The sequence below is a fragment of the Caloenas nicobarica genome, chromosome 5, assembly GCF_036013445.1.
Source record: "Caloenas nicobarica isolate bCalNic1 chromosome 5, bCalNic1.hap1, whole genome shotgun sequence".
NCBI lineage: Eukaryota > Metazoa > Chordata > Aves > Columbiformes > Columbidae > Caloenas > Caloenas nicobarica.
This window is the reverse complement of record NC_088249.1, coordinates 38,817,321-38,837,579: the sequence shown is the minus strand read 5'-3', so window position 1 is coordinate 38,837,579 and position 20,259 is coordinate 38,817,321. Positions and strand designations below refer to the sequence as shown.

Below are 20,259 nucleotides of genomic sequence, written 5' to 3'. Positions count from 1 at the left end.
TTGAAAGGTCACTTATTCAACCTACTACTTGAAGCAGGGTGAATGCTGAATTCAGATCATGGTGCTCAGGGCTTTCTTTGTCAGATATTGGAAACTTCCAAGAAAGGAAATTCTGCAGCCTCTTTTGCAACCTGTTCCCTTGCTTCACTGTCCTCACTAGCTGGTCAGAACAGCCACTGTTTCAATTTATGGCCATTGTCTTTCTCCCACTGTGCACCTCAATAAAGAACCTGGTTTTGCCTTCTCTTGTAGGTAAAGACCTGGTCTTGCAGCTACTGGAAGGCTGGTATTAAGTCTCTCCTCCCTGTTCTCCTTTCTGTACTAGAGAAGCCCGGTTTCCCTCCGTCTCTCCTTGCAGGACATCTGTCCCAGCCCCTGATCATTTTGGCTTTTCTCTGGCTCAAGTTTATCAACACCTTTCTTGTACTGGGGTGCCCAAAACTGGACACAGTATTCCAGATGCAGACTAACAAATGAGCACAGAGGAACAATCATTTCCGTTGACCTAGCTGTGCTTTTCTTTATACAGCCCAGGCTGCTCACAGCCTTCACTGCTGGCTGGTGTTCACCCCACCATCCACCAGGACCCCCAGATGTTACCAGTGGTGCTGACAGGCCTGTTGGTCCCAGCCTGTGCAACGGCAAAAAGTTAGTCCCGCCAAAGGCTTTGCATTACCTTGTGTTGAGCTTCATGTGTCCTGTCAGTCCATTCTCTAGCTTGTCTAGAGGTGGCCCTGCCCTCGAGCTCTGAATGTATTTGTCGGACAAACACTGCAGCTATTCATTACTGCTTTATGCTGTCATTCAGTTTTGAAGAAAAAAATCTCATCCAGTGGAAATTTTAGAGGAAATTTCAGTGTGATTATGAGATGGAAGTTTTAGGTTTCACAGAATCACAGAATGTTAGGGATTGGAATGGACCTCAAAAGATCATCTAGTCCAATCCACCTGCCGGAGCAGGAACACCTAGATGAGGTTACACAGGAAGGTGTCCAGGCGGGTTTTGAATGTCTCCAGAGAAGGAGACTCCACAACCTCCCTGGGCAGCCTGTTCCAGTGTTCCGTCACCCTCACTGTGGAGAAGTTTCTTCTCATATTTAAGTGGAACCTCTTGTGTTCCAGCTTGAACCCATTACCCCTTGTCTTATTGTTGGTTGTCACCGAGAAGAGCCTGGCTCCATCCTCGTGACACTCACCCTTTATATATTTATAAACTTTAATGAGGTCACCCCTCAGTCTTCTCTTCTCCAAGCTGAAGAGACCCAGCTCCCTCAGCCTTTCCTCATAAGGGAGATGCTCCACTCCCTTCATCATCTTCGTAGCCCTGCGCTGGACTCTCTCCAGCAGTTCCCTGTCCTTCTTGAACTGAGGGGCCCTGAAACTTCTATTATAAAGGGTGCAATTATTTTCTTACTAGCTATGGTGATTAAGGCCTTCATTTTATACTTAATTTCAGGGAGAACTAATAGCTCCATATTGTCTCACATAGGCTGGGAACAAGAATGGGGCCTTGGCTCTGCTCTGACTTGGTGAAAAGAGTGCCACCTACTGAGCCCGTGTCCCTGTTTTGCAAATGTAAGTATGCAAAGCATAGTCTTTAATCCAAATTCTGAGTCAGTGCAATCCAGTTTATTAATGATATGAGTCGATGTAGTTACAGCACAAGATGTGTCTGTACAAGCCAAAGAAACCTAAGACTTTATATGGTGATAGCCAGGAAATCTTCCGATCTCCTTCTTCAATGTAGTAATAAAATAACAACGTAACAGGGAATAAGTTTTGTTACTGCAAAAGTGATGGAAGTGCAGCCTGCATGCAGTCTCAGCATATGCTGAAAAAAAGAGGGAAAAGGAAAAAAAAGCATAGCAAAAGCTGCTACTGCCAGAACTGAAATTATGATGGCTGGTTCTGGAGGAGATGCAAGGACTTCATAACATGAGGAACAGAGAAACAATTTAAGAGTGTGCAATGGGAAAATCTTTACAAAACACTTCATAAAACTGTTTATTGCTCAGTAAGATAAACAGTAGCCTACAGCTCTATAAAAACGCCTCATGCCATGGCGTCTTTGAAGTGTGCTTCATCTGGTTTGGATCTATAAACTGGCTGGTGTACCTACAGGCTTGCCTGGTTTTGTTCTTATCCCATTTAGTATATTTAGGAAGAAGTACCATCCTTTCCTATAGATTTTGCATCTTGTTTCAGCTTTGTCCTTGTGGTGACTGTGTTGTCTTTGGCTCAGTAAAGAAGGATTCCTACCTACCTTATACATTATTTAAGAGGCAACTATCAAAAAACAATAGTGAAATGTCTCCTAGACAAGGGTAGAAAACATACTTCCTGGTCTGCGCAATGTTAGCTTCTGGAGCCAGATGATGACATTTCTGCTATTGTCTGCTGCTTTTACGTGATTATGTGTTGTGAAACACGAGATGCTGCTCAGCATTTTGCTTCCCAAACTCCAAACAGGTGAAGTACAACACACATTCATCCTGGCTAGAAAGAAGAGCTGCACTTTGCTGTTACAACATGATTTACAGTCATAGAAGAGCGTGTTGTGTGTTTTTGTGCATGTGTGGTTTTTTGTTTGTTTATTTTTTTCCCATGAAAGCTGAGATAAGCAATTTCAATCTTATCAATATCTGATGTACTGCACGGGAGGCACTGACTGCTTAACACTTATAACAGAGAAGGAAATAACTCCTGTTTATGGAATCTGTCTTTTCAGTCCTTATTAGAGCAAATTAAACTAATGGGTTGTATGCCTTTGACTTTGGTTTCAGTTATTTTATGTTCAATTTTTTAAGTTTGCTTTACATATTAGCTAATTGGTGAACAGCTGTGAATATTCTTCCTGTATTGATTTAAATAGTTATGGACCTATTGCTCCTGTCTATTCAGGAATTTAGAAGAGTGGATGTATTAATGGTAGTATAGAAGAGTGTTCTTTGAATGTCCTATTGAGACAGTGTTGCATCAATTGATACCTTAGGTTGTGAAAGAAAAAAACTTTACCAGCAGTACCTCCTGTGGCTACTATTTCACTCTTCACCTCCGTGTGTCTCACTGTTATTCTCTGCACCGTGACAGGAAAAGACTGGGTGTGGTAATTAGACTACTGACCTGAGACTCATCAGAGAAACCTGGTTATGCATCAGATATGCTCTGTAGTCATGGGTACGTCACTTCTCTGGGCTCCTGTTTCCATGCATCTTCAGCTTCCCCGCTAAAAGGTTCTGCATAGAAGTCAGGAACTATTGTGAAAGAAATGCAAGCTAGAGTGAGCAGTGCAGAAATTACTCCTATGTTTCACTCCATAAAGCAATAGGTGCTAGAAGGGAAACGGCACTGCCGCTTTGAAAAGAAGCTACGCTGTGGTGTGCTCTAAATGAGTGATCTAAGCCTGGGTGAAGGGAAACACGTGGCTTATGTGCATGTTGGGGAAAAATGTTTGTCATTTGTGTGTGCTTGGCATGTTTCGGGAATGAGAGTCTCATCTCTGAACGCTGCCTAAACGTTGTTTTATATTCTGAAAGTTTCGTTGCTAACAAACTGGAGGATCAGAGCAGCCTACAGGGGGAGCAATGACGAAGCAGCCTTTTATTTCCTGCCGTAAGAGGAGCAGCGTGACGGTATTTGCCAGCACACTGTGTTTTTTATTCTCAGACCAAGGCAGCAGAGGAAGCCATATTCCAGTAGACGAGCTGAACACTTTTGGAAATCTCAGCAGTAAGTGTTCTCGTGAAAGTAAATTTCAGGCGTTTGGTAAACAGCCAACATTATAGAGGTGACATGAGGATTTGTATTAGATGCTAATCCTTTCTCTCTTCACTCTTTTTCCACTTTTTTTTTCAGAAAAAAGCTGTGGGGGGGGAAAAAAAAAAAAAGGGGGGGGGACCAAAAAGGGGAAACAGAAAACCATGCTTTCCTCTGGTACAAGTGGTTCCTTAAAAACAAAAAAGCTTGTAGGTGGGTTTTTTTTAAGGAGAAGGGCCACGCAGGCTGATCCCGCTGGGGAGCTGGCGCTGAGCTCGGGGCATGAGGCCGGCGCGTTGTGCCAGGTGTGGGACAGGGCAGGATTTGCCGGGCTGGGCTTCCAAATCAGTGCTGCAAACTCGCTCCCCGCCCTCCGCTCGCGGGGGATTTCCCCTCCTTCCCTGCAAACGGCAGCCAAAGCCCAGCACCGAAGGTCAAGCCAAGATCTGCGGAAAAGGGCAGGGGGGAGCCAGGCCGGTGCCAGGCAGAGCCGCGGAGGGTCGGCGGGAGCTGCGCCGCGGCGGCGGGAGGAGGAGGAAGGCGGGAGGAGGAGGAGTTGAGGAGCCCGGGCCCGGGAGCCTCCCCGCTTACCGCACTAGGAAGTGACGCTTTCCCTGAGTCCCGGAGAGAAAGAAACAAAGTTTGGGGTCCCCCCCTCCGCTCCTTCTTCCCCCCCCCCCCCGCCCCTTTGCTAATTGCTGCTCCGCGTTCCTCCGCAGGCGCCCCCCACCGCAGCCGTGCTTCGCTTCGCAGGTGAGCAACCACGTTTTCTTCCCTCTCCTGTTTTCCGCGGGTTTATTTATTTTTTATTTGCACGATTTGCTTCCGTTTCCCTGCCATTTTGGAGAGGGGGTGTCTTTCCTGAGGCTTTTTTTTTGGGGGGGGGGGGGGGACCGGGGGGGAGCGTTGCTTTGTGATGCTGGGTGCAGGATGAGGAGGACAAGTAGCTGCGGAGGTGCCGGGGGCGGCTGGCTCCGCGCCTGGGCCGCGCAGCGCTGCGGGGCCGGGGCAGCCGCGCTCCCGGGGCCGCCGCGCTCCCGGGGCCGGGCTGGGCTGCCGAGCTCTTTCCTCCCGCTTCACGGTGAATCGCGATGGGGGCTCCACAGGGGCCGCCTCCCTGCTGCCGGGCTGCAGCGGCGCCTTAATGATGCGTCTGTGTCTGGGTGAGCTGCCTGCCATGGTATTTTGGGGGTGTCGATCTGGGCTTAGGAGGGTTTGGGGGTTTTCTTGTTGGCTTTTCTCTTGGCGGGCTGCGTGCGGGAGCCGGGGCAGCTCCGCGTGTGCGGCGGCCGCTCCGGACCGCGCCGTGGGCCTCGGCTTGCGACGATTGGGTTTCTCTGCCGGGATTTGTGCAGGGGGTGGGGGTGGGGAAGGCTTTATTAGATAACTTCTGAAAATCTCGTGCTCTCAAATGTACGGCTTTTTCTCTGGCAGCAACTGCGAAGGACAGATTCTTTGCAGTTTACCAGTAAAAGCTGACGATACACCCACGCGCGTATGTGAGAGTCTTATATAATACTTACAGGTTTTTTTAACAGGCGTAAGCAGGATTTATTTTTGGTTTGTAAAGTCTTGTGTGGTTGCAGACTGCAGAATCAGAGAAAGACTCTGCTCAATAGAGATTTACTGGGCATCCTCTTTAAAACAGCTTCTTTTTTATAATAAGTCGATTTCATCCAGTGTTTTGAGTGCAGCGTAAAGGCCATCTGTACTGGAGCAAGCAGTTAAGGGAGGGGAAGAGAGAAGAGAAATGTCCTAATGCGGAGACTGATATTAGGTTGTTTAGAGGGCGAGACTGCAGTTCCAAGCAGCAACAGCAGCAGCTTTATGACTGTGTGTAATTACAGAGTGATTGCATAGGACAGCATTGTTGGAACAAATACGTATACGAGTATGCAGGCTATTGTGCAAGATTTCAGTACTGAACAAAACCTAGTTTTGCATTTTAAATGCTAAAAAGAGAATGTGTTCTGCATTGAACTGCTACATTTCTCTTTGACTTCACCAAAGAATTAGAAGCGGGGGGAAAGGAGAAGTGGAGCAGGGCTGACTGTAGAAGTCACAGACCTGAAATACTCAGCAGACATGCCACCAGTAGCCTCTGAAATCACAGAAGAAACTGCAAGCTCGTTGGATCTGTGGGTTCATTTTTCTAAAGTGATTATGCAGCAGGTGAAAATCAGGCAGGTTTGCTAACAGTCATGCAGGTTAAGTGTAATTCTTTCTCTGCTCTAATTTGTTCTGTGCTTGTGTGGGGAAAAAATAAGCAACTGCAGATGAGCAAGCTTTCTTGGAAATGGAGAGAAGAGCATTGGGGAGAGTTTCTGTGCTGGGCCACAAAAAAATTGGAGGTTGAAAGGAGAGCTAGACTAGACAAGTTTTGAACACGCTGTTTCAACTTTAACTAAAGAGTTGCTTCTTGCTCAGTGATCTTGCAGGCAGTGTTGGCTGGGAGATAGGACAAGGCATTGACACTATTGACTGACACTATATTAGGAAGTCCTTTAACTAAGACTTTGAAAGACCACAAAAATTAAGCCAAAGTCCTTGTAGATACAGTTTAAGGTACCCAGGATTTGGGCTTCAGAGGTGATGGTTGCCTGTAGTTTTATCAGTTTAGTTTTGGAATTACTTTGAATTAATAAAATATCAGATCTAAAAGTTTTCGGATCTGGTACTCAGAAATGTGCCTTTCTAAGATTTAGAGACAATTTTCTAGAAATGTTGTCTTTAACCATCATTGCTGGTGTCTTAAATGCTGTGAAGGCTTGTAAAGTGTTTTGAGCACTGTGATGGAAAGTACTATTAAAAATGGAAGGCTGTTTTAAAATTTCTTGGTGCTCAACTAGAACATAATATTTTAGTTGAACATACAGATCACCTTATTACTGGTAGTTTTCTCAGGTTGTCAACTAAATGCTTCATGTAAAATGTATGTAGCTTTGTTAATGAAGAACGCATTGTGCTGAAGAAGTTTTTTTGTTTGTTTTTTAGTAAGTGGCTAATTAACCACAACACTAGGCCTATCAGCTGAGAAACTTACTTTCATAGTGTTCCTTCTGTAAGTTTATTGGAGCATTTTATTGTAATACCAAATAAGCAAAGGTATATTAATCTGTGCATTGCTATGATCTCTTTGTAGATTTTTCTTCGAATTGTTCTTCATGTCTTGACTGACTTGTCAATTGATGTTATACTGGGTGTTTGAATGTCAAAATTACTTCTGGGGAAAAGCAGAAACAGTGCGTAAAGATTCCTTGAATCCTTTGTGGTAGCAATGCAATACAGTCATTCCTTATGCCAGGTTGTGCTTTTTACAGCCTACGTGGTGGGAGAAGATGTTTTAGGCCAGGATTCTTTGGGCTTGTAAGCAATGGAGTAGGTAACTTTCTTGTTCATGAGTCATTCTGTGGCGCTCAGTAGAATTAGTCATAGATGTACACTTGTGTGCGTATTAGCAAAAGGGAGGCATAGCCCTGCCAGCCTTTAAGCCATCCAGGTTCTTGAGAGTAGCGGTGATGCAAAATGACGAGGGCTGTAGCACAGCACAAGCCTTTCGAGAGCCTTGTGCTCGTTCCAGGTGTTAATTTATCCTTCTCCGTTTTCACTCCTATTGTCACCCGTAAGTTGTAGCTGCAGAACTGCAGGAGATACTGTCCAGCCTGCCAGCCCTCCCAGGACGCTGTCATGCCGAGCTGCCCGGCAGTCCCTGCAGTTGCCCCCGCTGGAGGACCTGTGGCCTTTCTTTGGAAGTGACCACCTTGGTGATGGTGGGAGCAGCAGCAGCAGCCTGTGTGGGGCATGTAAGGAGACAAGAGTGACTGCCACGAATCAGAATGGGGGTCTGTCTATCCTGTGGTCCCTTTTGCAAAGGTGGATGTGTTTTCTATAGGCTTAGCAATTCTTGAGAAGTTTCTACTCAAGAAACTTTTATCTAGTTTTCCCTCTAGCTCAGGTAAGCATTTGGCAGCTACTTTTTTAACTTACTGATTGAATAATGGAATGAGGATGTAGAAGGGACTTGTATTAGGGATAAGAGCTGATTTGTTCTTGCTGTTTCACCTTTTCTTAAAAAAGCCACAAAACTGTTGTGTGGTTTCTTTTTTTTTTCCCCTTTTTTCTGAGGCATTGCATAACATCTTAGTTGCAGTAAATTACAGTTTATGCTAAAATGAAATGTACTAAATATGCATATTGTCTCCAGTGCAGTTAGTTATATTCTAAGTGACTTAAAGGGAGAAATAAACCTCTTTTCTCTGAGTGTTCATGATACGAAATGGGGAGTGGGGAGGCAGGAGCTCTAGTGGTGAGGTTTTGCAACACATGTCCAAAAAGCTAGCAAATTCTGGCACAGACAGACCAAGGCTCATGAGTCAGCTCCAAATGGAAGACTTGTCACTGAGCAATTTGTAAATAGGGATGTACTGCTAATTCAAGGAAAAAATCTTCATTAGGACCTCCCCTAATAATTGGAATAGCGTGGCGCAGAGCTTGTGCTTTGAATCACACATTCCCTTTAGTGCGATTTGAGAATTCAAACCAAGAAATCCTTGTTGTGTGATATGTAGGTCCCTGAAGGAGGTGGTTGCTCAAGTAGTAATTTAAATTTTTGTAGCTGCATACCAGCAGCTCGCATTCCACGTGGAAGCTCCCTGGCAGCTGCAGCAGCTCCCGGCGCGCAGATGGTGTGTGTTTCCAGCGTGAGGCTGCTCAATAAGCACTTGACAACATTTTGCATAACTTCTGTTTCTGAATGATCTCCAACTGTAGCCCTTCTCCAGTGCTCCACTCATCAGCTCGAGTGACTGAAAAATACACAAAATGTTACGAGAAAAAGCTATACTCTTCACACCAGAAAAAATCTGAGTGTATGCATTTTGAATGCAGCCAACTTTCAGGTATTCAGGAGCAAACGATCAAATGGGGATGCAGAGATAAATCTTGGTAATTAGTTCTTTGCTTTTCTGGCTGTGTTGCTGCTTTTTATCATGTTTGCTGCAACTGACAGCCACCTCATCACCAGGCCTGAATTAATATAATTCATTAATCTATATATAGTATGGAATATGTATAGATATTCTTTGAAATTTACATATCTCAAAAATGAATGTTCTTTTTATGTACAAGTAAATTACATAAATGCCTGTTGTTGCATTTGACAGCTGGTGTTTCACCAGCTGTAAGTTAAAAACTGGGAAAAGCTAGGTTTGGAGGGGGTAGCAAAGTGTTTGGTGGCTTTTTTTTTTAAAGGCATCCTGAAAAAAACATGGAGTAATGCTTTCTTTTCTAGTGTTTAGCTTTTGAACTTTATATTAAAATTGTTCTAAATAGTTTGACTTAAGTGTTGGTAAAGCTTGAAACAAGTTAAATACTGTTAATGACTGAAGTAGTAAACCGAGAAACAGTTTTGATACCTTTTTTACTAAATTTCTTACAGATGCATGAACTGTGACTGCAAGGATTGTTCTTGTCTTTTTTTTTATCAAGGGCTTTGAACTGAGAAGACTTTTTGCAGTACTGGTTTGGCTCTGCAGTCTGGTTGTGGTACGGTGTTGTACGGCTGATTTCCAGCTACGGGATCAGCCGCATCCCTTCAGCACGGGTGGACTAGAATCTGTCTTCTGAAGCCACGTGTTGTGGGGCAGTAGCCCTGCAGAAATGCTTGTCGCTTGGCAGTGTGCGTTGTAGTGAAGTCTAAAGTTGAATCTCCAAATTGCCTATTACGGTGTAGTTCCTAGGGTAAAAGTGCATTTCTCCTTGGATCCCAAGCTGCTTGAGGATGTTGCGTGATTTCAAACTCAATCATGTATGCTTGGGTGCAGCCTTATCTGCTACGTCTGTACTCTTAGGATTCTTTGAGCAGTGCCTTTCGAACTCCTGCATCTGTCTCTTAGTAGCCTGTCATAAATTACATTATTGTTTAGGGTTTTATAGTAATGCAAGTCAACTATTTCTTGCAGTTTCATAATACCCCTAACTGTTCAGGTTCTTGATTCTTTAGACACATTGAAAAGTGAAGTAAAACCAAGTGCCATATGGTGAAAATACTCTTGGGATTTTACTGGATTGTTTTCCATTAAACTGTCTTGTTTTGGGGATTTATTTCTTCCTACAAAATGTATTGTTCATTCTTTCAAGCACTTCCTGAAAGGATAGTTTGTGTTTGTGGGAAATTACTGCACTTGGGTGGAGCAAAGTATTTTCCTATTTTGGATTTGATTTTATACCATTGGAGAAAAAAATCTCAGCACTGCCGAATTCCTGGTGAGAGGAGAGAGAACCACAGCTGCAGGGCACTCTGATTGCTTTAGGAGATTCCAATGATGACAATTTCAGATGCCAAATATACATGTATGTGAAACTGGCAGGGAGATCTGACTGCCCCTATCCTTAAGTTTGATTTTGTGACTTAGAAAATTCTGAGTTAAATTATTCTCTTAGAATCTTTTTTTTTACAAGCTCTAGATGCTATCCTGTATGAGATGTGCTAAATATTTGGAATATTTATAGTATAATCTTTACTATATCAAACTAAAAATATAGATGTATTTGGATTTTTCTATTGGAAAGCTATTATCTTTTCAAATTGTTAGAAAACTTTTTTTTTCCCCCAAGGATATATCATGAGTAAATCATGTAGTCTTTCTAGAACAGTATTGTTTAAATGAAGATGTTTTTAGGGTTGTTGAGATGCCTGAGGAGAAGTAAATGAATATACTATCAATGAAAGCTAGGATTTAAAAGGTATTACTGTATTGTTGGGCATTCTGATTGAGTTTAAGCTGCCTTCCTTGAATATTTGGTGTGTCTTTTGCAAGTAAAGGGTGTTATTGCAAGTAAATAATTGTGCAAAAATTTGCATTTGATTGTGTTTGATTTTTTATAATTTATTTTAATGTTGAAGTGGTCTTTGTTACCATGATTTTCTAAATAAATGCAAGAATGCAAAATATATTTAAGACATTTCTCCTTTCCTATTGAAGTATAAGAACTACTTTGATGGCTCCTTGTGTGGTGGTTTATTTTTTGTTTTAATGCTCTTCTTTCTTTGGCAAAACCGAAATATTTCAGTATTAGTATTGATATAAATTGCGCACTGGAGGATTCAGTTTCCTCATTCAGGTAATCTCTCCTGGCATTTTAAAATGAGGTAGCCTGCCTGTGCACACATGTGTGCCAAGATGCAGGTTTATGTTTGTCTAAGAATGACATAAGCATATATTTGCTAAATCATAAAACACAGGAGGTGAGAGAAGCTTGGGCAGACTGGTCATAAGGAAGCAAAGCATTTCTAGCACAAGGGTGATAGCACAGGGTTAGAGACCTTTCACTGGGCTTCAGCTTGTACGGCTGCTTTTTAATGAGTTTATGGATTTATCCACAACGCATCTCTGTCAGAGGTATCATTAGGCAAGTATGAGACCCAAGGCAGTGGCCCAAATACTTGTCAACATCAACAATTGCTTGAGCAGGTCTACTCAGATATTTAGTTAAAGGGAGAGTGGATTTGATATTTGGAGTTGATGTTAAAACAGCCACCTTGGCAAGATGCTGCTCCATCTGTGCTGGCAATGTATTTGAATGACATTGAATTGGCCTTTACGTTTTCTGAATGGGAGTGTTGTGCTTTGTTTTGTTTTTCTTCCCCAGTGGTGATAAGTCTAAATCAAGTTCCATTACTGACCAGCAATATTCTGTTGTTATAGTACTCTGAAGTTACTGTTCATGTTTGTGGAAGAATGAGTTTTAGATTAATAGGCAAAACTCCTTGGTTTTGAAAGATAACCTCAAAATTAACAAACATTCTCATGCACACATAAAATAAAAAAAGTGCCAAGATAGGAAGATACTTAGATTTAGAAGTTTTTAATGCTTCCTTCATGAAAGGTATTGGTATTTTTGGATTTGAGGGCCTGGTTTGGTAGTGGAGTTGGCAACGCTGTGCCTGGTCTGTACCAGCGGTTCTTATGGAGGTCTGTTTCAGGAATACAGCCTGGAAATTGAAGTCAGGGGAGCTTTCTGACTTATTAGTTGGGTTAAAATGCCTAAGAAGTCGCATCCATACTCTACCAAGAAGTTGGTGGCTTTGTTCGGTATTTAAAAATCTTAAATAAGAACTTGCTCTTGATCTTATTTGTAAGCCTGAAGTGCTTTTAGTGTTCTGTCTCTGAGTTAACTGGTGTTAATATTCTGGGAGGGAAAAGTATTTGCATTTATGATTTCGTTGAGCCTTTTATTCACACATAGACACAACAAGCTGTTAATACTGAATCTGAGCAACAAGGAGCACCTACCTGGAGCTTAGAGGAAATCTTTGTCCTGACCCAGAAGCCCGTTATGTCTTCCTGTCATGGAATTTTGTGCATCTAATGTAGGAGTCTACACTTATATTTACAAACTGTCAGACAACTATGGGACAACTTAGACCAAAGATAGACTTGAAAGAGGAGGCAACAAAATGCTACACAGGGAGGAAGTGTTTTCTGGTGCCATAGGACATACATCAAAACTGTTCCCAGCCTTTTCCCTTGCTTGCTATCTCAGGGCTGACAAGTAATTTACCTTCTTTGTGCCTTGTTATCATCCTCCTTTTAAGGTGAGGTGATTGCTTTTAATGAAGAGGCTACAGAACTGTATTCTGACCTAACAAGTGGTGCACGGTGTCAAGAGTGGGAATGGAGACCTTACCCCACCAGGGGAGCTGGTTGATGGGGGCTTGGTTAGGGGGAGGTGGGATAGTCTTGAATTTGCATCTCCATGCATGAGTGAGTGTTGTGTCAGCTGGCTTTGTGCAGGAGCTCACACCCTCTCACACCTGCTGTGGTTGAGATGGAGTTGGCTCTGTTGTTCAGAAGTAGTTATTGGCAACCTCTTCAAAAAGAAGAGCCCGTGCAACTTTTTTCATTCAGATGCAGATACATGTTTGCCTATAGGATGCATCCTCTGTGGGCCCTTTTGACTGGCTTTTTCCCGAAGGGCCTGATTAAAAGGCTGACTTTTGGTTCTCTGTGAGGTGCTTAATCCCTTGGTGTTTGTTCTAGAAATCTTAGACATGGAACTGAGGCTTCTGGATTGCATTCTGGAAATGAGGCACCAGTTCATGCATGGAGCAGATTGAGTAGAGTTTCCCTAGCCAGATTACTTACTCGGCTTTAAATTGGGTTGTCAGTGAACAGAATTATCATCTCCTTGGTTCTGTGCACTTAAGATGATTTCAGTCCAGCTCTTATGCAGTTGTTTCATACTTTCCTGTTTCTCAGTTGGGTAGCTTTGGCAGTGTCATCAAAAAGGTCAAAGATGGAAGAAACTGAAGAGGTAGATCAACTATCTCCCTTGGAGCATGGTTCCAGGCATTTTCCCCGGGTGGTCATACATCTGGCAGCTGCTCTATTATGTTTTGGGTTTGGTGTTGTTTTGGGTTTTCTTGTTGTTGTGAGGTTTTGTTTGTTTGGTTTTTGTTTTATTTGTTTTTTACTGTGGAGATGAACAGAACTACTCAGTTTAGCTGTGTGCCAAAAAGTATTTTAAGATGACAGTTTTTTCTGAGTGACTTGATTTATGAGACAAAAGTCCAGTTTGGAGGTGGAAGGGTATTCTGTGTTTAGTGACAGCTACAACTGAATTATTGTAAGTGAAGAGTTTACTCGGGAAAATGCTCTAGATAAAGTGTAGGATGTCTGGCTGTTTACAAGTAACCATCTGAGCTGTATGGTTTGGATGCATGAAGGGAATGTGAAAATCTATTGACATCTTTAGTTACTCAACTAGTTTATTTTTGGGAACTCGTGAATTGGCAGGACATGGTGACCCTGTCTGAAGGGGAAAAGTGTAATGACTTTGAATGCAGGAAACTTAGAGAATATTTAGTCAAGTTACTTGCCACAATTTCTTTGCAGCAACTATAATGGAGATTTTAACCCTTTGCTTTCCCATTGAAGATTTTTGCATAGTGTTGATATATTTTAATGGAAACCCAGGACTACTCTGGCAACGCAAAATTGCTTAATGCATCATACGACAGATTTGAATAGTCTGAGGTTTTCTTGTTTGAAGAAGGGGAAAAATGTTTTATGGTAGATGGTTTGTTTGTGACCCTTTGTGATGTTATACCTTTCATTCTGAACAGCTGTAGTTTGGATTCAGAATTGGTCCTGGGCACAAAATGCTACAACATAGAAAAGGCAGGGCTGGTTTCTGCACACATAATATTGGATAGTGAGCAAGTAAGGAGCTGAGAGAAGTTATATTTAAGTACAGAAGCACAGCTGTATTTTGCATTACATTTATACTGGGTTTGCACTGTGTGGCTTGACAGAACCAGCAAACAAGGTAAAAAACTGACAGTAACAACTGTGAAGTCTTGCAGAAATTTTGCCCTTCTTATTATAAGTTTTCTGCACATGACTGATTTGCACAAAACTAGTAACACTTAGCATAGTGCATAAGAAAGTAAGAAAAATAAAGCTTTCTTGTAGTGTGTTCCTTGTAGCTACTACTACAGTCCTGGTTTGGAGATCTCATACAAGGTTGCATGGAGTATCTGGGGAGTTTATTCTGGAAAAAAAGTTGGTTTTCTTTTGCCTTTCAATATTCTCTACTCTTACACCATCAGAAATTCTCAACTACATTGTCAGTTTAGTTCAAAGCTACTTAATTGCTGGAAATAAGTTACTTGCAAGCATTTTACTTAGTGTTACTTGCAGTCATCTTACTGAAAAGTTAAAGCTGTGTTCATGACTCCTAATCATTCCGTATCCCTGTATTCATTCACACAATTCACTTGTAATCTCACAGCAGCGTTGCAGGATTTCTTACAAATGCTGAATTTTGAGAACACGTGACTTATGGATCACTCTGAAGGGGAAGAACCACTGATTTGATTTTTCTGTGTTGTACAAACAATTTTTTTAAAATGCAAACAGATGAAGAAATAAAGCAAAAGTTAATACTTTACATGCTGACTGAACTCATGGAGACCATTTTGCTTTAAAGGTGACTTATCCCACATCCCTCTTTTTTTAAATAGAAGTAATTTTTTTTTTTTTTTTTTTAAATAAGGAAGATCTGGAAAACTCGTGTATCTGGAACAATGTCAACTGTCAGCTTATCTGTTAACAGCAGTCCCCTACTATTATTAAATACAATTGCTGGAAAAAAAAAGTATTGAGTCTCACATCTTAATTGAAGACAGGGATGTTAATTTGTTTTCGAAGGTGTTTTTTTTTTTTTTCCGAAGTGTATATTAGTTTCAAAAAATGAGTAGGGTTTTTTTTTCAGTACCCTCAGTGCTAATTTTCACCTTCATTTTAATACGTCTATGACTTACTCATTTGTCTAGCATTTTAGATTAGCTGTTCCTAGTTTTAAGAATAAAAGCTTCCTCCATCACAGTAACTTTTAAAAATTAAAATATTTCTAGATGAAAAATCTTTTTTCTTTCCTCTAATTTGTCCATCACCTTAAATACAGCTTTAACAGTTAAAAACACCTTGTTGGTTAAACATGTAAAAATGCATAGTTGTACTTTCATGTTGTTTAACAATTTGTTCGTAACTGAGAAAGTTCTCAAAGAAACTGATTTTTTGGAGGTGAAAAAACTCCGAAGTCCTTGATGCATCTCTTACAAGAACTTATTGAAAGCAAAATAACTGCTTTTATTTAAAAAATTAAACAAGGGAGTGTGTTTACAATGCCTTGATGACTGCAAAGACATTATTAATATGCTGGAGCCTTCATAATTTAATCAGATTGTTTGTGTAGTGTTTGTGAGGATAAAGCATCATTTTAAGAAAAAAATATTTAAGCAAACTGCTCAGGAAGAATTTCTTCCATTTAAATTAGTTCTTACCTGCAGTGTATGTACTCATGTGAATGTATGCATGTATACATAGAGTATAGGTGTAAGGTATTGCCAAGATAGAATACATCTGATTAATGGTCACAGGTGTTGGTTATTGTTGTGACTTCAAACAAAATGTGCTTTGCAAATAGCATTCATCTCCTCTTCTTGCCAAATAAAATATCCAAATATAAACTGGATGCTAGTATAAGGGAGAACAGTACCTTTGACAAGGCTGCAAATACGTTACGGCCTTAATTTCATGGAAAGCATTGCATCTCTTGGAAGTCGAAGATGAAAGCATTTGAGAGAGATACTTTGTGTTAGGGTTTTTCTTGGGGATTGTAGGTAACAGTGTGTAGGTTTTTAGTACTCAAAACAAACAAAAAAAATCTTCCCTCTTCGCGAAGTCTGAACACTGTGATGTCACTAGGCCCTTTTAATTTATCATTTTAGAGAGCTTGCTTTCCTACTAATGCAGAAGTTGAAAAAGAAGCTATGTGTATTCATTGCTCATGGAAATGCAGAACAAGTAGTATAAACAACAGAAGAGGCTGTATATTAAAAAAAAAAAAAAAAAAAAAAAAAAAGCTCATCCAAGAGGTAAATTGAATGAGTGTATTCCAGGGTGCCTTTCTGTGCACTGCTGGGCAGGGTGCAGGACTCCGTGATTGTGCTGCGAATGTCACTTCGTCAGTCTTTGCAGGGGTGTTTGGTGTCTGGGGGCCCCCTAAATTAATGGGGGCGGGCCTGGATGTCACAGCAGCTGCAGCCGCAGGTCGTGGCTTGCCAGGCTGCCTGCGAGGGCAGGGGGAGCTGCCAGGTGCCTGGTTCGGGGGGCAGCCTGTGCTGCTTGAGGGTGGTGAGCTCAGCTGCAGGGTGGACACAAAGCCTTTGAGAGATACTGTTTCCCCAGGCTGTCACTTGGGTTCTTGCTCAGCAGCTGATGCATTTCATTGGGAAATGCACCATCAGACAAGCATGCTTTCAGACTCCAAGTGGCTTTGGAGCAGCTGTACTTACGGCTAAATAAATATAACCCTCTGTAAGAGGAAATAACTGTTCTGCCAGATATATGCACAGATGGATTGTAATCATACTGAGACCAGTGTTTGCCTCAACAAGAGAAAAAAAAAAACTATTTGGTAGAGAGCTATAAATGGAAATTTGTGCTTAGACTGGCTTCTTGCAGCAGTGGTTGGAGAACATTGCTCCAGCCTAGTATGAACGAGATAGGCGTTTAGGGTGTTTATAAAACTACATGAGCTAGGGAGACACAGGCCATGAGCTACAATAGCAATGTACATTAAGATTTATTGGTCCCCTTATGCCTACAAAAGTGTCTGGGAGCAGTTCTTCTACAGAAGTGTGAGTGGACCTGAATAACAGAGGTGAATGTGCCAGCAGGACAGACATACTGGATATCTGTATGCTCAGAGGGGGCAGGGGAGGGAGGACAGACAGCCTTCCCTGCTGGGGAAACCCGCTGTCTTGACACCTCCAAAATACAGATTTAATTTTAGATAGAAAAATAAGATTTTTTTTATTTTTTTTTTTTTTAAGAATGCTGATTTGGAAGATATTTAGTAATTACAGCTACGCTTCCTAAAATATTTGATTGTAAGTAAAGTACAGAGCTAAAATTGCATGCAGACAGCACTTATGCAGGCTGCTGCTTCTTCAGGAAGAAATTATGATGCAAAAATAGCGGATCTGGTATAAGATCATTCCGTGATTTTTTTTTTTTCTTTAATGAACGAGAGACTTCTTTTATTATTACTTTAATGAAGTATTGTTGATCACTTCATCTTGAAATACTAAGATACTTTAATGAAGAAGCATTTTGCTTTAAAAAGGCAGCTTCAAACTGAAAGCAAACTTGTAGATTAAAACGCCACCCTTCTGTGTCTTAAAATAAATGGATTGTATCTCTTGACAGAAATGGTGCCAGTATCCAGAGGAGGCTTTAGGGCCATGTGATGGAGTTGCGTGCCTTAAAAGACTTTAAATTGACTTTAAAATGACTTTAAATTAGTGCCTACGTTTGCAATTGTATTTTTTTTTTTTTAAGTTGTTAAGCTTTAGCATGGGAGAGCAGAGTTGGTCAGTGGTTGCTGTTAAACACTGAGGTTTTCCAGAAGGCCTGGGCAGGACGCGGTGCTGCTGTTGCTGTGCACGTTTGCTGAGGTCTGTGTGGCAGAAGAGGTGGCCACAGACCTCTGGCCAGAGCTCGCTCTGCTCCATAGGCCAGTTTTCCACAACCCTCAGCAAACTGGTCACCACTAATTATTCTTTCCATGTGTTGATTTTGTGCATGAAGTTACTTTAGGGAATTGAAGCCAAAATTCAGGAGTTAGGAGGTTAATAATTTCCCTTGCCTTTTGGCTGTGTGTACAATTTACTTGGAGGGAGAGAGGGTAGAGTGTTAACCATTTACAAGTATATATCTCCCCTCGTTCCTCCCCAGAATGATTGTAGAAATTATTTCTAGGCTGGTTTAGTGAAACAGCTAAGGCGCTCTCAATAGTTGTAAGTACACAGACTAGCAAGAAACACACGGCGGGTGGATATTGTTACTGAAGAATTAGTTCTCCACAGTGAACAGGAAAAGAAATGTGTCCATATTTGGCTGAGGAAATTTTTACGATTGCAGCTAGACAAGGAAAGTATCTTTATTGCTATGGACTTCATTTTAAGCTGTTTATCCAAAGACCACCAGAAGTGTCAATTTACTTGCTTAAGGTATAAAAAGCTTGAAAAGTTGGAGTGTGGTAAGCAATTTCCTTTTTTAACATTAAGAGTTGCAGATCTGCTTATTTTAGAATTTGACAAGAGAGCTAGTGAAGTGATACTGGGAGTTGAGCAACTGACAGGTGGGTTTTTTCCAACTGCTGCTGTTAAAAAAACTGAGCCTTTAAATCCAATGTCTAGTGAATGTTAGGGGGAGGTATGTGTATGAAATATTTCAATTTATTTTTGAGAATGCACGATCTTTCAAACTATAAGCAGTCCCTCCAATGATATTGAGAAATTTGGCACACCGTATTATTTCCATATTTGAAAAAAGAACTGTTAATTCCTCTTGCAAATAAAAGATATATATTAACAAGTGAAATTTTTGGGAAAACCTCCTCTTTCTTCAAGGAGGGGAGCTGAGAAGTATAACTAAAGTGGTAAACAACTTCTTTTTATTAGCTTTTTTACGTTCAAATCCATCCTGTTACTTTCAGATAAGCCAGAAGTCGAAAAATTACATTAAAGAAATTACCATTATGAGCAGCAACTTCAAAAAACACACACAGTAAGAAGCTGCTACAGTTGCTTTATTGGATGGATGGTTCATGTCTTTTGAAACAGTTTGTCCTCCTGTGGTATCTTTGTGGAACTAAGTATATTTAACTGGAAGGCACCATGTTCTAGAAATTAGACAAAATGTACTGGGAATGTATGTGCAAGAGGAAGTGCATCTGCAGGGACCCATTCACTTCTGGTTTCATAAGGGAGATATTTTCTTCTTCCTGCTAGTTTTTTCGTCGTCTCACCTTTTTCTTGTCTGTTGGCTTCCTACGTGTTGCGACATGAATGGAAACCAACCATTGTACTTGACCTCAATCTGAAATTGAAAGTGCTTTGGGCCTCTGAAGCTGCTGCTCGGGGGAATCCCTGTCTCTGCACAGATGCCACTGTGAAGGTTTGTGCCAACAGCAGGGTCGCACATGTTGCTGAAGGTACCTGAAGAATGTGGAAACCTTGCTTATGTGAAGGAGTAAGTTTAGAAATGGCTACAATAATACAAACTTAGCCTGCTACGTGCAGGAGCTATGTACATGTAGAAGCTGTTCTTTTGCATGAACTTTTTTCCTGGATGGTCTTATGTGCAGATAGTGATGAGCGTGAATTTTCTTCTGCTTTTTGTTCAGTTTTGCGGCTCTGACAGTACTTTCGTGACTGTGATTTCACAGATTTTGTCTGCAGGGAACCTTTTGTGCAGAGTTGTCAAGATTTTTAGTAAGGAAGGGAGAGAACAAAGCCACAAATATAAGTGGTGGGAGCAGAATTGACTTAATCTACTGTAATAGGTGAATTTCATCACAGTTATGTGCAAATTAGTACTTGTTCTTTCTAATATTGTGACTTAGCATTCCTCATGCATAACCCTCAAGGATTTTTTTTTTTGTAAGCAGCTGCTATAAATACATAGCTTTTTATGGAGACATGAGAAACCAAGACTTGGAATTTCATCTCCAGTGTTTGCATTTAAAAAACTCTTGCCTCTATTTTATTTTTTCTGTTACACTTTGATGCATTTCACAGCCAGATGTCTGATGGTTCTGCTCTTCCCTTGGCCTCCCTCCCCTTCTCAAATGACAGAAATCTGACTTTTGTGGCTGCAGAGCAGAACGGGGGCTGAGGACCATGGTTGTCCCCCCACCTCCAGGGCCTCAGAAGGGCCTGTGGTGGCAGTGGCAAAGCCCCTTCCACGATCTGCTGAGAGAGTCCTTGTTCCTGCAGACCAACTGCTGTGATCTCTGCCACGTTCCTGTGAAAAATCAGCAGGAGTTTTGCTCTTAACTTGGCCGTAGACAGGGTTAAAGAGAATAATTGGTTAGAGGGTTCAAGGGGTAGAAGCTTGTCCCTGGACGGGTGGGCTCTGAGCACGTGTG

At 41.5% G+C, this 20,259-nt stretch overlaps 1 protein-coding gene across 5 annotated transcripts in view; it reads left to right on the top strand.

The window, feature by feature from the left end:
* Positions 1 to 3,670: 3,670 nt before the first annotated feature.
* MIDEAS (mitotic deacetylase associated SANT domain protein) overlaps positions 3,671 to 20,259 on the top strand; it is a 57,290-nt gene continuing 40,701 nt past the window's right edge. For 3 of the 5 annotated variants that reach the window (XM_065635431.1, XM_065635430.1, XM_065635434.1), the window contains exons 1-2: positions 3,671 to 3,729; positions 4,476 to 4,509. The gene's annotated coding sequence lies outside the window, so the exon portion shown is untranslated. Of the gene's footprint in view, positions 3,730 to 4,390; positions 4,510 to 4,840; positions 4,920 to 20,259 lie in introns of those variants that run through there. The other 2 variants (XM_065635432.1, XM_065635433.1) reach the window with 2 other exon arrangements.